At 35.5% G+C, this 16,629-nt stretch overlaps 1 protein-coding gene across 2 annotated transcripts in view; it reads right to left on the reverse strand.

Annotated features, from left to right (window-relative positions):
- The window catches only part of CCSER1 (coiled-coil serine rich protein 1), an 848,536-nt gene that overhangs the window by 544,370 nt on the left and 287,537 nt on the right, over positions 1 to 16,629 (reverse strand). The window lies entirely within an intron of this gene.

Consider the following 16,629-nt stretch of genomic DNA (forward strand, 5'->3'; position numbering starts at 1 on the left):
CAATGTTTAACATCTATAAATTTAACAAACACAGTAAAATCTCTGAACCTTTATTTAAATTGAAACAATGAGTTACTTTAGTGCCAAATGAATATTAAATTTACAAAGTACACACAATAGCTATTTTTACATCAGTATTCTTCCTATAGGCACAAAATAATGGTAGACATAAAATATGCACAGGAGAAAAATATGAAATAAGTTCCCTGAAGAAAGATATATTCTAAAAGTCTGTAAATCTACATTTTTTTCCTTTATTTTTTTAAGTTGAATATATCTCATTTATAATCTAAAAGAGTACCGCGGCCCCTGGTTGGCTCACTCAGTTAAGCATCCGACTTGGGCTCAGGTCATGATCTCACAGCTCATGATCTCACAGCTCATGAGTACTAGCCCACGAAAGGGTCTGTGCTGACAGCTCAGAGCCTGGAGCCTGCTTCGGATTCTGTGTCTCCCTCTCTGCTCCTCCCCACTCGTGCTCTCTCTCTCTCTTTCTTTCTCTCTCAAAATAAACATTGATTTTTTAAATTTAATTCTATAATCTAAAAGAGTAATAATAAAAAATATACATAAGTGTCTGCCCTATTGAAAATTAAGTAATTTTTTCTGGCATTAGAGATCATCCGCTGTATTAATAAGGAAATAGAGGATCAATAAAACTCGAACCAAACTTTGTCTTTACTGGTTCAAGACAGACAAACTTTCATGAATTAGTCCTTCAACTCAACTAAATTCCTGAAGACAAAGTTAGAAAGCAGTGTGTTCAATATCACCTGAAAATTCATTTAACATGCTTTTAAACTTCCATTTTGTTCTCAGTTCAGTTCGTATGGTACACCAAAATGTAGTTACAGATTACTTTCCAGGGCCTCTGGGTCATCAAAGGACAACCTTAGGCTTAACATGTCAGTCTTGTTAAGAAGATAAAAACTATAAAAGATATTGTAATATTGTTATAACATTCCCAATCCCATCATGGTGATGGGTGAAATAAAATTGTTTCCAATTTCTTTCAGGGCTTTTTGTAGCTTCTAATAATTTATTTTCCCTCCAGGTCAACTATTGGTATAGGAAAAAATGTGATCAATAGTTAGGATAATACCACAGTAGATTTAACAAGTCATTTCATGTTGGTGTTATTTTTTCTAAGATAAAGAGAAAAATATTTCTTTGTGACATATTAATCTTATAACTATGAAACTGAATCAAGTATTTAGTTTTAAATTTAAAGGGTAGCCATTCACCATGCAAAAAAAAAAAAAAAAATTAAACTGACCCAATAATTAATGATGTGAAAGATATGGAAACTATGTTAAATCAAAAATCATAAAATTTCTGTCTTTAATATCAGCCAGCTGCTTCCCATCATATTCTCTGACATTATCAATGTTCTGAAAGTAAACTTTCATTCATTTTAAAAATGCTTTCTAATTTGTTCTTATTCCAATTAAATGATAAAGCATGTGTGCTCAATTCAATGTGATACAGTAATTTTAAGTTGTTTTTTTTAATGATGAGTATATTTCTCGTGAAATATGTGAATTTCAAATGGAAAAATAGGAAGAAAAAAGAGATTACTTCTCTAGTTTTCCTATATTATCCCATTATGAGTGGGTGATCAAGCATGGGATTATTTTCATAGTTATTTACAATGACACAGAAATAATGCACTTAGGACAAAAAGTGTATAAAAATATAATTCTGTGAATCTCACTAGTCTAATATTGATTTTTGGCATTTATACTCTTAACTTAGTCCTTGACATTATTCAGTCAATCAGGTTATGATGCAAAAAACAAAAAAAAAAAAAAAAAAAAAAAAAAAAAAAAAGAAAATTCGAATATACATTGATGTTTTACTAAAACAAGAAAAATGTTTAAATTTCCATCTAGAAAGTGACAGAATTTAGCTTAGGAGACACTAGAGTTTATAGTTTAATGTAAACATAATAGACTGGTTTCTAAATGACAAAAATGTTTAACATTGAAATTATTATAAATTCACTGATATTTAGTTTTTATTGCTTATTTTATCAAATTTTTGGAGTTACATAGCACAAAGAAATGTTAAAATGGTAACTTAGACTGTAGAGATTATGGGACCTCAAAAAAAATGTTCATTTTATTATTTTTTTTTTAATTTTTTTTTTCAACGTTTATTTATTTTTGGGACAGAGAGAGACAGAGCATGAACGGGGGAGGGGCAGAGAGAGAGGGAGACACAGAATCGGAAACAGGCTCCAGGCTCTGAGCCATCAGCCCAGAGCCCGACGCGGGGCTCGAACTCACGGACCGCGAGATCGTGACCTGGCTGAAGTTGGACGCTTAACCGACTGCGCCACCCAGGCGCCCCAAAATGTTCATTTTAAAAAGGAGATAGGAACACAGGAATCACTTTATTTACTTAAGGTAAGACATTTAGGTTATGAAAGAGATGGGGTCATGATCCCATTTTGTGTATTTTAGTTTATTTTCTACTATATGGTGCGGCTGTTTCTTTAAACTTAAGATGCCAATGCTTGACACTTTAGAACTTTGCTAATTTCTTGACATCTCACTTAAAAAGGATTACAACTACATTCAGTTTAATAAAGAGTAATGAACTACTAGTAAAAAGTACAACATAGAATTTTTTAGGGCATGTAGATAAAAATTGGCCACCATCCTAATTGTGCAGAAAACCCAAAAGTGCAACATGAATTTTCAATCATCTCATACAGATTAAAAATGAAACCAAATGAATGCAAAAACTCCTTCCAGTGAAATTATAACTGGTATGGACTAATGAAACACATAGAAAATATAAATAAAAAGAATTAATATAAAAACACAGCACACTTTGGGGCACCTAGATGGCTCAGTTGTTTAAGTGTCACTCTTGATTTCAGTTCAGGTCATGATCTCATGGTCATGAGATCAAGCCCTGCATCAGTCTTGGCACTGGGCATGGAGCCTGCTTAAGATTCTCTCTCTCCCTCTGCCCCTCACCTGCTCATGCTCACTCAATCTCTCTCTCTCTCTCTCAAAAAAAAAAAAAAAAAGTCACCAAAATGACAAACACAGCACACTTTAAAAATCTTTTCTTCTACCTTAGTTTTGTTAGAAAAAGATAAAAATAAAAACATTAATCATGTAATTGACCAAGCTATGTTATGTCTTGTCTTAAGCTTAGTATAACATATTTAAACCAAATAACTATAAAATACTTTGACTTTAATAATAATCATTATTAAATTAAATAATAATATTTTGGAACAGTTTCTCTAGACCAGAAGAAATTTGAAAGATCACTGGGTCCCATTACACCTATAATGCCTGAATCCACCTACATCATTCATACTAGTCACATAAAAATTTCAGTGATAGGAAGACTCCTATATCCATTGACTATTATAAACTCATCCTTTTTTAAAAAAAAATTTCTTTTATGTTTATTTATTTTTGAGAGAGACAGAATGCGAGTGGGCAGAGAGAGAGGGAGACACAGACTCCAAAGCAGGCTTCAGGCTCTGAGCTGACAGCACAGAGCCCAATGCAGGGCTCTAACTCACAAGCTGTGACATCATGACCTGAACTGAAGTCAGACACTGAACCGACTGAGCCACCCAAGCACCCCTAAAACCCATCCTTTTACCATAATCATCTTTATACATATCTTCCTTTTACCGTATTCATCTTTATACGTATCTTCCTTGTAGGCCCTTCATTATCCCTTTCAGATCCAGGCAGGACTATTAACAAGACCTTATTTCTGGTCCAAATTACAGAGAAAATACTTAGCTGACTTCTGTAAAAAAGGAAAAATCATTCAGTAACTAAATTTTTAAAAGAGTATCTAAGTATGTAAATTCTTTTAATAATCTTGTGATGTGTTATATTATGATATCTCTTAAAGCATGTGATGTTTTAACTGGAGACATTGGGGGGAAATCCCTTGTTTTATTTCACCATCTTATATTCTCTCTCTAAATCTGTATGTTATTCTTTATTCTTTGACAAAATGTGTAATCCTAACTTTATTGATATGATCTTAATAAAAGTTATTTTCCAAAGAAATGAAAAAAAGAAAGAAGCTAACAAAAAAAAGTGTTAACAAGTAGCTAGTAAGGTTAAGTACACTTAGTAGGACAAAAACATTAAAAAGTTTTCTTTCCTTCTTGGTTCATTTGAGGAGAAATGTATGCACAGACGAAGAGGCACTGATTAATTGTGATAATCAACAGTGACAAATTTTGTTACTTTAGTTCTGTTTATTCTGATTTGCAAATGCTAATCATCTTTCCCATTATTGGTTTATTATGGCATCCATATTTTTTAGGTTGTAAATGTCTATCTATACAAAGAATATGAGGTTAAAAAAAAATGACTGCCTAGTGTGTCAGGTTCAACATTTAGTAATGAAAGTAACTGAAAAGGAAGTATAATTTATTTCTTTTTAAAAGGGTCATCTTGGGTAAGTTACTTTATCTTTGTGTGCCCTAGTTTTGACAGTTGTAACCTGAAGATAATAATAGCACATAAAGGGAGAATTCAATGAGTTAATATTTGTAAAGTTAAGAACACTACACGACTCTTAAAATGAACTGTATTAAGTACTATTGAATTGACAAATACATTATTTTAAACAATATATTTACAGATTCAACAAATGATAATTCAATGCCTACAATGTATAAAACTTTGCTGAATCCTGCTAAGTACAGGATTTAACGAACAAAAACAAAACCAGAAAAGATTTATGGAAAATATGTATCTTCAAAGAATATCAGTCTTCAATGTCTGGTGAGCACACAAAATATAGGCAATTATATTTTGGGGGAGTAAGTAACATGAGAGGTGTGCAAATATTATAGAAGTGCATGGAGTTCATTAATCCACAAATACCTTGATTTTCCTATCACATTGATCCTATAATTCAGAGAGATTTGAGAATATTCATGAATGTGAATATAGATTCCTCTAAAAAGCAAAGAAGAAAAGTGGGCTCTTTCACATTTTACAATCTGCTTTCTCATAGTTTAACTCCTCAAAATTCTCTGTGAAATTTGTTATCGCCAATGTTTGTTTTAAAGATAACTATAGTTTAGAAACACAACCTTGCCCTGCTCCAGACATGGGAGTCAAATTTCCAGACTCATAGTTCAGAGATCTTTCTTTTCAATATGTATGATAAAATTACTGTTTGAATTCCATGTGACATGTTCAAAAATTACTCCTATTCAAATATTTACTATGTTAATATTAACAATGGTTATTCATTAATCAAACTTAACTCTATTTTCAACTTGATAATTTCAGACAACTATAATGGTTGGCTCTACATTCTAAATCAAAGACAATGTATTTTATTTCAAAAATGAATAAAAAAATCAAATTTTCCACTATTTTTGAATACCTATTATTAATATCCTACATATTACAGAAGATTTTTAAAAGGCAGTATTTTTATAAAAGATATTATCAAATCCAGATGAAAAACTATATCACTTATTTTAAAAATAAGCAGATAATCACATGTAATGATTAAGTGAACTTTAGGAAATATCTAAAATCATAAATTCCATATAATATTATATATTTTTATAGGTCCCCATCCTCTACTCTCATCCCCAACTTTTTCACACAAGATATATTAAATCAGTTACTTTTTGTTGTTTTTCTTCTTTGTGCCCAGAATTATTACACTGAAATACTGAATAATTAACACAACCTTACAAAGCAGGTGCTAGTGTGCTTATGTTTTCCATGAGGGTCCTTGAATTCGATAAAATTAGTATTGAATATAAATACATTAGATTTCCAAGCTTTTCATTTTTCTACTAGTCTATCTTCCCTAGAAGGGGAAAAATAGTAAGTTAATATTGAATAATATAGCATTTGTTTATAGTGTTATTAAATAAGTTATGCTAATATCTACATTATAGGATAGATACAAATGAAATATTTCATTTATCTGAAAACAGAATTTTTCCATGGGATGATGTTAGCAGGGGTAGTTGGAAGTTGGCACCTTGCTTTTTACCCCTGCATAAGAGCTACTTTCACAACAATGGTGATGCCCCTGTAGTCTTTTTCAGCGATCTGATAAATTGTATTTACATTGCACTATGAAGAGTACAATGGTACTGTATTGCACTGGTGAACTGAAACACCTCAGTCATCTTATCAGGCTGTCCCAATTTATCTGAATAATAGCAATTGTGTGTTCAATGTATAAAGATAGATTGTCAAACCAGATGCAAATGTTACAATACAATTTCATGGCTTGACAAATTGTCTGCACAAGAGACCAGATATTATGACTCACTAAGGAGCAATAAACTGCAGAAAAATGAAATAACAACACTCAATCAAGGGGAATAGTTTCTCTGGAGAATTTTATTTATTTATTTGGTAAAATCCACTGGTTCTTGACTAACACATGAAGTCTGAAAAGAATCAACTTCCTTGAGTATTTTTTGCTGTTGTTGTTATTTAATAAACCAGTGAAACTAGTGACTGATGTGGCCACATCTTCCAATAAGGTGAATAGAGACCATAAAAAATAGAAGGATCCTCTCACAAGTAATATCAATTGATAGAGCTTAATTCATCATACACCTAGCCTGCCCCTCTTTCCTTCTGACCCTGGGCTTCTTCCCACATATTCAGTCTCACAGGCCAGAGAGAGAATGCCCCAGCCACTCTTCTAAGCTCTGTCCACCTCTGCCAGAGATCAGATGCTCCTCTGAAGCCTTGTGGGCCATGGGTATTACACCCTAGAGGGGAGGACACATGGCTCTTTGAACAAGGAATCCTAGCATGGTGGCTGGTGGATACACAGGCCCTTTGTGAGTGGGAATCCTTGGCTCTTTGAAACTCATGCCTTGCAGAAAGAGGCAGAGTCAGAAAAGGGACATAACTCAATTCTCTCAAGTGCAGAACCCAAGGCAAATATTCTGCCTGCCTAGATCTAAGAGCAGTGGTACTAAAGGACACATCCAGGTTTTGTGAGGCCTAGAGTTTATACAATCTGGTGGAGTCTATTTAAAAAATAACAGGGGACACCTGGGTGGCTCAGTCGGCTGAGTGTCCGACTTTGGCTCAGGTCACGATCTCAGAGCTCGTGAGTTCCAGCCCCTTTTTTTTTTTTTTTTTTTTTTTTTTTCACAATTTTTTTTTTAACGTTTATTTATTTTGGGGACAGAGAGAGACAGAGCATGAACGGGGGAGGGGCAGAGAGAGAGGGAGACACAGAATCGGAAGCAGGCTCCAGGCTCTGAGCCATCAGCCCAGAGCCCGATGCGGGGCTCGAACTCACGGACCGCGAGATCGTGACCTGGCTGAAGTCGGACGCTTAACCGACTGCGCCACCCAGGTGCCCCAGTTCAAGCCCCTTTGTGATGACAGCTCAGAGCCTGGAGTCTGCTTCGGACTCTGTGTCTCTTTCTCTCTCTCTGTCCCTTCTCTGATGATGCTCTGTATCTCTCTGTCTCAAAAATAAAACATTAATTTTTTTTTTTTTAAATAACACATAAGTAAGAAGAAGAAAAGTTTGAGGATCCCTTCTAGGGCCTTGTAGAAGGCTCCAGTGTAAGTGAAGGCCCTAAAACTTAAGCTTCCTCAGCTGCACAGTCAATGTACTCTTGCCACCAAGTGAGAGGTGGAGGAGAAGGGTACTCAGTTGGCCAGAAGAGTTTTAAAGAGATTTTGCTTGGGTCCAGAGCCTCGTAATGGGCACACAAGTGGTCTCTTCAGAGGTATTCCGGGCCACTCTCCCACAGTTCCCTTACCAAGGATCGATGGGTGTCCTCTGTCTCTATTTCCTAGGTTTCCTGACCCTCCAGATAAGTAACAAAAACCTGAGCTCCATGACCAGCTCTGGGAGTTCAAGAAGGCACTGCTTTCCCAGGTGGCCAGCCCATCTTAACCCTCTAGCTTTTCTGGTCAGATGTCAGATTCCAGTTCACAGTCTGTTTCAGTTTTCCCAGGCATAAATCAGCCAACTGTCCTTTGTGTTTCCAACTGCAAAGAACACATGTGAAACACTCTGAATGATTCTCCTGAAGACCCTTCATTAGGCTTGTGGTTAGAAGGTTACTCCTCCCAACTCCAAATCCCCCAAAAGCTATGGGGAGACTCCTAGGCTCTCTCCATGAGAAATCTCTTTACTCATCTCTTCTAACAGATGTTTCCACCCTGGAACCGGTCAAAATCACAAAATTCGTGCCATTTGTTTTGAAAACCTACATGGGAAAAGGGCTGTCTTATATTCAGAGTAGTAACTTGATAGTTATCATGTTCATGCTGCAGTTTCAGGGCTTTTTCAAAATAAAAATTATTTATTAAAAGTCACAACTTAAAAAGACACCCCACAAACTGGAAGGAAGATTTGCAATGCACAGGGCAATTCAACTTTGGAAATCATAACACACAAAGAACTTCTCTACATAAACACAAAAAATATACAAATCTCCCAATAGAGAAATCGACAAAAAATGGGCAATTTGTGGAATAGGAAACATAAATGCCCAATAAAAACTTGCTAAGATGCTCAACATCACAAAACATAAGCCAATGTATATCAAAGCCACATGAGATGCCAGTTCACACTCATAAGCCTTGTAAGGCTTTATACTTTTGCCTATCTAAGTGTGGGCACTGTCTGTTGAAGTAAAAGATATGTGTGCCGTACAACCCTGCCATCATATTTGCAGAGAAACTTCACACCAACTCTAAGAGCCCATGAATGTTCATAGCAGAACTGTTTATAAAGCAAACATTGCAAGCCTGTACACACCCTTTAACAGAAGATTGGATACATTTTGATACATTTATATAATGTAATATTATATACTACCAAAAAATAGCTAATCTATCCCTATAAGTTAAAGATTATCAATACATTGCCCAGTAGAGGTTTCGACTTCTGGATCCCTAAGGCCTGTGGTGGGGAGGAGGGAGCTGGACCTTGAATGGCCTCAGAATGAGAACTGGGCCCTCTGTGGGAATAATTAGGAAGGTAGATTTGAAAATGAAGAAGAGTTTTCTAACAGGCCAGGATGGCCAAAGATAGAAAAAGCTGCCCTGTAAAGTAATGAGCTACCTATCATTAGAGATGTGTAAGCAGGGGTTGGGCAACTTCTTCATGGGCAGTGAACCAAGCATTGGATATGAATAGTATAAGGGTGGGTTTGGATGAGGATGGCCATTATGACTTCTCCATGCAAACCCAGAGGTCCTGTAGTTTTGTGATTTAGTGGGTTTGAAAGTGTGGTCAAAGGAGAACAGGGCAGAATGAATAATCAGACTGTGACACATTCACCCCATGCAACACAGCTCACTAATAAAAGGGCATGACCATGGCACCTATAACAATGTGGATGAACCTCAAAAACATGAGTGACAGAGGCCTTACACAAGAGACCACATACTATGTGATTCCATTTACACCGTGCCTCAATTTCTGATTTCTTTAAAAGAAATTTTTTTAATGTTTATTTATTTTTGAGAGAGAGAGAAACAGATCACGAGTGGGGGAGGGGCAGAGAGAGAGGGAGACACAGAATCCGAAGCAGGTTCCAGGCTCTGAGCTGTCAGCACAGAGCCCGATGCAGGGCTCGAGCCGAGTAGCTGTGAGATCATGACTTGAGCTGAAGTCGACGCTTAACTGACTGAGCCACACAGGCACCCCTCTGATTTCTTTTTTTTTTTTTTTTAATTTATTTATTTTTGAGACAGAGAGAGACAGAGCATGAATGGGGGAGGGGCAGAGAGAGGGAGACACAGAATCGGAAGCAGGCTCCAGGCTCTGAGCCATCAGCCCAGAGCCCGATGCGGGGCTCAAACTCACGAACCGTGAGATCGTGACCTGAGCCGAAGTCGGGCACTCAACCGACTGAGCCACCCAGGCGCCCCTCTGATTTCTTTTTTAAATGGGAGAGATTTAAGACACTAAGAGGGTAATAAAAGGTAGAGACCAAATATAAGAGGGAAATTACTAGTAAGGAATCATAATATTTATACAAGGACCTAAGTGGAATTTATTTATATTTACATGAATTTCCAGTGAGAATCAATGAAAAAGATTCAGAAAGGAATTTTGTGCAAAGCACGTTTATGTATATATACTTGTTTCCCATTTAGATAGTTTCATTAATAACAATATAAATTAAAAGAATATAAAAACTCTTCCTTGACTAAAAACTATTACTAATTCACAAGAATATGGTAAGATTGTCACACTATTACATTACTTTTTTTTTATCAGAATTATAATTAGCAGTATAGATATTTCTTCTTTATCCTTGCTGTGAGTGCTTGATAATATACTGTAAATTTTAGCTTTAATAACCTTAGTGAATTTGCCTAGGTTCTGGAATATAAATTGACTCAGTTCTCTTTTCACATTTCACCATCCCAGTGCCAGCACCCTAGTCCAAGCTACTGTCAGCCATCACCTAACCGGTCTCACTAACAGACACTCAACCTGTCCTTCATCAGGGGTGTGTTACTAAATAGCTAGCCAGCTCTCTTAGGGAAGGGAAAAGCCCTTATTTGTAGACTTTGGCAATAAATAAAAACATTCCAGCTGATTTCAGGTTTCCAATGTGAGATACCTGAGTCTGGAGCTGGGAAGAAATAATAACAAACCTGCTCTCCCAAGCGGGCTCTATGACACCACTGTCCCCATGTGTCACCTGGGCTCTGCTTAAAAAAAACATGTTTTTCGGGGCGCCTGGGTGGCGCAGTCGGTTAAGCGTCCGACTTCAGCCAGGTCACGACCTCGCGGTCCGGGAGTTTGAGCCCCGCGTCGGGCTCTGGGCTGATGGCTCAGAGCCTGGAGCCTGCTTCCGATTCTGTGTCTCCCTCTCTCTCTGCCCCTCCCCCGTTCATGCTCTGTCTCTCTCTGTCCCAAAAATAAATAAACGTTGAAAAAAAAAAATTAAAAAAAAAACATGTTTTTGGCTTCCGTTATCCCCAACAACCTTCTTTCAATATCCCCCCTGCTCTCAGCCATCACAGAGCATTTGCTCAAGCTTTTCTCTCTGATGGCAAAGTCCTCCTTTGCTTTTTCATTTAGTTAACTAATATCCTTCAGATCTTAGCTTGTGTCACCTCCTCAGGGAAGTTTTCTCTTCACCTTCTTGGCTAAGTTAAAGCTCCTTATTACAAGCCCTTATTAAAGGATATACCTCTACATTATAGCCATTGTCATATCCACAATCTTGCATTTCTTGTTGCAATTAATCAATTAGCATGTGTCTCCCTGACTACACTCTAAATTTTCATAAGAGACCGCACCTGCCTTTTAATTAAGATCCAAGCCTGGAACAGAGTGCAAAGATCAAAACAAATACTCAAGAATTACCTATTTTTGATGGATTAATGAATAAATGTCTATGTGAAATCATAAATAAATATATCCCCCTGAAATTTGTAAAAAAAATCTGGAGATTAGCTTTTAAAAGGATTCTTTGATGTGTCTCCAGTACAACTACAGAGTTTGTGCAACAACTCTGACATTAGAGAGTACTTAAACTTTTCCAAATTTAGCATACATACATTATTCATTCAGATAAAAATAAATAAAAAAGAGCTGACAGAACTTTAAACTTATGTCAAGTATCCTCTAAGAATAAAATAGGTTAGTTTTAGCCATTCTTAAAAAATAAGATCTTCTGTACTGAATGATAGCATCTGTGTCCCTTCAGAAGTAGCTCGAAGAACCTTCTTCATGTCAAGGCCATGAAGCATTATTACAGGAAGACCTTGAAACTTGGAGTGAATGACAGCATGTTGACATAACACCTCATTTGCACAAATTGAAACAATAAATCAAGTATCTTAGGAAGTTTAGATTTGTCTATATAAAATAAAATAAAAACATGGAAATGACCAAAAAAATAGAATTATTTCTCTCTTCCTTTACCTCTTTATTTCTAAATTTACAATGGCTATAAAATACCTTCATTTCAGGTATCAAGCCATGTTACATACAAAGTGCACGATTGGCAACAAACACATTTCTAATGAAAGCACAACATAAAATCCATAATCTATCATGGAAGCGGTACTCTTCAGAGTTTGAATTTTATACACAGTTCTTGAAGCACTCATTTGCACATAACTGTGATTTAAGAAATGCATAAATTTGAATAACAAATTTATGAGTTTCTGGATATGTGGACATATTTTTTCTTATTATTTTTTAATGTTTATTTACTTTTGAGGGAGAGAGAGACAGAGTGAGAGGAGGGGAAGGGAAGAGAGAATCTCTAAATCTGAAGCAGGCTCCAGGCTCTGAGCTGTCAGCACAGAGCCCAAAGCGGGGCTTGACCTCATGAACTGTGAGATCATGACCTGAGCCGAAGTCGGACGCTCAACTGACTGAGCCACCAGGTGCCTCTATGTAAACATATTTTTAATACTATGATGTTGATGATCAAATTATTTGAAAATTGTATAGCTTCTTTTTGGATCATAAATATTTTTCTATTTTTCTACAGAGTATTCTTTCCATGATATTTAGTGACCTATCAGACTAAAATAAAAAATAAAGTAAAATCAACACCCTTATTTTCAGAATTAAGATGACCTTTAGGTACATCAACAAGAGAAAAGCTCTAATTCTTTCCCGCTATAGTGCTCAGAATATAGCTTTCTTTCCTAAAAGACTGGATGTTTTCTCCCTATTATTTGCTATGCTTGACAAATTTATACTTTATCCCTCATAGGAATTCCTAACTCTTATATTTTCCTAGTTGAATGTGTCTAAAAACTGATAAACACATGAAAATTTTTAAAATGTAAATATTTCAGTCATAAGATTTTTCTTACATTCTAAAGTGATGTATCGACACAATGCCATAATTATGACCAATATTCTGGCTTTATTTCTTAAGTTTATACTGATATATCAATTACATAACTTTAAGTAATCATACACCTAACCTAAACCTGTATCTTACATTGATATATAGCATCTGTTGCCTGAGGTTTATCTTTTTTAGGTTTGTGTTTTTCACCTAGACTTCATTCTTCACCTGGACTATAACATCCTCAAAAATAAACTGTCATACATATTCTGTCTCCTGTACAATCTTATGTATTCTGAAGCCCATACACTGAGAGGATATGTTTTTTTTTTTTTTTTTTTTTTTTTCTCAACTTTTTTTTTTTTTTTTTTTAATTTATTTTTGGGACAGAGAGAGACAGAGCATGAACGGGGGAGGGGCAGAGAGAGAGGGAGACACAGAATCGGAAACAGGCTCCAGGCTCTGAGCCATCAGCCCAGAGCCCGACGCGGGGCTCGAACTCGCGGACCGCGAGATCGTGACCTGGCTGAAGTCGGACGCTTAACCGACTGCGCCACCCAGGCGCCCCAAGGATATGTTCTTCTTAGCAATTGTTCTTAGCAAGTTCTTCTTAGCAAGAGATTTGCTGAGTTCTGAATTACATGACTCTAAAGGGTTCTATGTTTCAAAGACTCAGTGGTTTATGAATTTATCATATGAAGTCTGTATAGAGGGGAAAATTATTTCAAGAAATAATTTCTTCCTGAATTTAAAGAAAACACTAGGTATCTAAACACAATGCCTCAACTTACAATATTCTAATATGTCAGTATTATATTAGTGAATTATATTTCTTAATGAGAAGGTCCAAAACACAAAAGTAATATCATAAAGGGTTTTGGTAACTTCATTTATAAAAATGTCATGTGGTTATTTCCCTAACATATTTGTTGTAAAAAAATACAAATTTCTTTAATATTCTTTCCTTTTTATTGTGCTTCAGGACTTTCACTATAAGGTAGATAAAGTAACTTCCACACTGAAAAGGAATAAATTGTGGTTAAGAAAGTTACCAAAAACCTGCCCAAGGCCTCAATTCCTAATGACCTCAATTGCACAGCTAGCTGATATGAAATAAAATTATGTGATAAACACCTAAAACAAGTAACAAAGGTATTCATAATTGTATTTTAATGTCTTTCAATGTCTTTGGCTTGAAAAATATAAAGAATTCTGACTTGTAAAACTAATGGTGATAATATTACTAGTTATGTTGAACATCCATTGTTTTGTCTTCCTAGCATCTATCCCTGCCTTGTTTTATCAACATCATCCATATTTCAAGGATGGAATCACCCGTCCCCTCTCACCTTCACACTTTGCCTCAGAGTCTGTCATGTAACCTGGTTCTAGTCAATCACATCATCAAATACTCTGGGACACAGCAACTGTTTCAGCAAAATCATGCCAAATAAGCTAAGCTAGTCAAAGCCAGTGACATTCAAATCTTGGTTTTTGTTTTGTTTTGATTAAAGGGAAGGAGAAGCTCTTTCCACTAGATTTACTGAAAAGATAAAAATCTGCCCCACTAGCTGCTGAAGGCAGTAATGTCACCTTTAGAGGACCCTCCTTGAAAATGAAAACTGCAGAGGAAAGCACAGCAAAGAGATGCAGATGGGAAGTATGAACTTTTATGACACTATTTGAGTACCAGACCCAAACATACTGGAGGAAGTTTCTACCTCTATACTTTTTTAATTACATGAGCCAAAACGAATCACTACCCTTGATCTTTCTAAAACCAATTTACAATGCAGCTGCTCTCATTAGCAAATGAGAGTTTTGAATTAATTACTATGCCTCTGCATTTATGTTGTCTTTTTTCATATATTCATATGTATCAATTAATTCTCAAAATAGCAGTTTGAAGTATGAAGGGCATATGTAATCTCCATTTGATACAATGGCCACTATTTGAATGTCTTCATTAGGATCACAATTGAATATACAATATTAGAAAAAATTTTTAAATATGTGGTATATTTGCCTTCCTGGTCAGCAAAAAGGGTATTAATATAATGGAGACATTAATCAAGAAACCAATAAGTAATTGAATGTAAGATGTGAGAGAGAAAACATAATGAGATTTTTCAGAAAAGGAAAAAAATGGTGGTTGTACATAAATATAGAAGTCAGAAAGAATCAGTGTTTAAGGGCTTATAGATGTCATTAATTTGGTTTTAGGTATACTTACTATAAGATTCAGTAGAATACCTACTCGGGTCAACAACTTTAAATATTACACCTGCATTCAGAAAAGCCTCCAGAAGAAGAACACGCATTTGTAAGTCATTGATAATGTTGACAATTGAAGCTATGGAAGGGATAACATGACTAATGCTTTTGTGGATTTTTAGATTTTGAGTCCTTTACCAATATGACTTCACATAATACAATGACTGCAAAAGGATGGTGATATCACCCCAATTAACAGATGAAGAAAGGAAAGCACAGAGAGTTTAAGTAAAATGTCCCCAATTTCCATCTAATATATATCGTAGCAGAATTAAGATTTTAACGAAGGACTCTCTGACTCAGGAAAACAAAAACAGTAACAAAGCTATGTGAATGAATGAATGAATGAATGATATTGTTAAGTGAGAATGTTTAATAAGAAAGTAGATTCAGATAATACAAAGGAGCATCAGAGTGAATGCAGGGTAACAGAAAAGGACAAAAAAAAAAAAAAAAAAAAAAAAAAAAAAAAAAGAGAGAGCCAGTTAATAGTCTGCTTTATGTCAGAATAAAGAAGAATGAATATTTATGAAATAGCTGAAGACTGGAAAAAAGGGTATTTTATGTAAGCAAATAACACTATTCCCAGCTTTAAGCAAAATCACTAAAAGATAATTAAAAGAATTTAAGATCCTACTTACAAATATATAGGTAACTTATGTAAACTCATTCAGATATTGCAGAAAATGCACTTGAGTTTTCTAATATAATTCCACTGGCATACATGAGATGTAATTTTCCTCCTATTAGACAAAAAATTGGAACCTAAAAATTAGACTATATTAAGAGCAGTTGTTTTCACTTTTAGATTGTATTAAAACTGAATTACAATCATTACTTCCTGAATTGGTTAGTATTTCTTTATAATGAGAATATTAATACTGCCTATCTTCATGCTATCAAATATATACATTGCTCCATTTGAATTCAACATTATTGAATGTAACATTAAAGGATTTTCTAATTGATTTCACAAAGAGTATCAGGCACTATCATGTTCCGGGAAACTCTGTCCTCAGGAACTCATCCAGTAGAAACGCATCAGAAACAAAACAAGTGTGATACAGTGTAAACCAATGGGGAAAACAGTAGGTGCTTCAAGGTACTACCTGGCTCATGTGGTGGTCAGCCAGATTACATGGCAACACCATCCATCACCTAGTCCCCAGTCTGAGACCTTAAAGTGGGAATGGCACTAGTTTCATTGGAAAATATCAGTCAGCTTTCCCTTTTCATTTATATAATGCATACCTGGAAATATCCTAGCTTATTTGATATGTCAAGTGCATGTAGTTTACATTTCTTACCATGAATTTAATTCTCTCTGTAAAAAAAATGTATCATTTATTCAATATAAGACCAAATCTAAATTTAAGTGAAACTTACATAGTAAAAATGTAGAAGCATTAGTGTAAATTTTCATTTAGAGTAATTTATTTAAAATACTTAATAACTGGGGCGCCTGGGTGGCGCAGTCGGTTAAGCGTCCGACTTCAGCCAGGTCACGATCTCGCGGTCCGTGAGTTCGAGCCCCGCATCGGGCTCTGGGCTGATGGCTC

The sequence above is a fragment of the Lynx canadensis genome, chromosome B1, assembly GCF_007474595.2.
Source record: "Lynx canadensis isolate LIC74 chromosome B1, mLynCan4.pri.v2, whole genome shotgun sequence".
NCBI lineage: Eukaryota > Metazoa > Chordata > Mammalia > Carnivora > Felidae > Lynx > Lynx canadensis.